The sequence below is a fragment of the Alexandromys fortis genome, unplaced genomic scaffold (genome assembly GCF_014885135.2).
Source record: "Alexandromys fortis isolate MF-2015 unplaced genomic scaffold, M_Fortis_MF-2015_v1.1 scaffold_7, whole genome shotgun sequence".
Taxonomy (NCBI): domain Eukaryota; kingdom Metazoa; phylum Chordata; class Mammalia; order Rodentia; family Cricetidae; genus Alexandromys; species Alexandromys fortis.
Window position 1 is genome coordinate 23931628 of NW_026067920.1, and position 1283 is coordinate 23932910.

Here is a 1283-nt window from a genome sequence, read left to right on the forward strand (position 1 = left end):
CAGGTTAAGATCCTCCCTGGTAAGCCACCTCGTGGGCTACACAGAATATTAGAAATGGGTTAGAACAATATGTAAGAGCTAGCCAATAAGAAACTGGAACTTATGGGCCAGGCAGTGTTTAAAAAAATACAGTTTCCATGTAATTATTTCGGGCATAACCTAGCCATGCGGGCGGCCGGGTGCCGGGGACACAGCCCTGCTGCCGCTCCTATCTCAACAAAATAGGAAATGTATATTCTGGCAGACTTCTATAAATGATCAAAGACTAAAGCTAGAGTGTGTATAAATGGCATTGTAATTACTGGTTTGATAGACACAGGTATGGATGTTAGTATCATTACTCCAGAGTCTTGGCATCCAAATTGGCCTCTTCAAGAGGCAGGTGTTAAATTACTAGGAATTAGAACCATATCTCAAGTTAAACAAAGCATGAGATAGGTTGACTACATTTGGGCCAAAAGGTCAAAAAGGAAAACTGAGGCCATATGTGGCTAATATCGCAGTAAATTTATGGGATTGTGGCCTGCTGCAGCAATGGGATACCCAGATTAACATTCCTGCAGTCCCAGGTACTCATAATTCTGGGGAGGATGTTATAAGATACTACACACAAAGGTCACCAGCCATTCAGGCTGTACAAGAACATAAAGCAACTAGCAAACCTTCAGAGGTATCAACAGCCCTACCTTTAAAATGGTTAACTGAGAAACCAATATTGATTAAGCAGTGGCCTCTAGCTGAAGAAAAGTTGCAGGCATTAGGACAGCTGGTACAAGAACAAATAGATGCTCACCATATTGAAGAATCAACCAGCCCTTAGAATTTTCCTGTGTTTGTTGTAAAAAAAGAAAATGGAGAGTGGTGACAGATCTAAGAGCTGTCAATAAGGTAATTCAACCTATGGGCCCCCTACAGTCTGGAATTCTTCTGCCTCTATTACCAAAAGGATGGCCTCTTATAGTTACTGATTTGAAAGATTGTTTCTTCACTATACCTTTACAAGAAAAGAATAGAGAAAAATTTTCCTCCACAGTGCCTACTTATAATAATTCTCAGCCTAATAGGAGATATCAATGGACTGTCCTCCCTCAGGGGACGCTCAATAGCCCCACCCTGTGCCAATACTTTGTCAGTCAGCCATTGGAAATTATACGTAAGCAATTTCCTAAGTCTATAATTTACTATTACATGGATGACATTTTGCTATTTGATTCAAACATATTCAAACATAGGTACTTTAGAAAGAATGTTTGAAGAAGTAAAGAAAGTTTTGCCAAAATGGG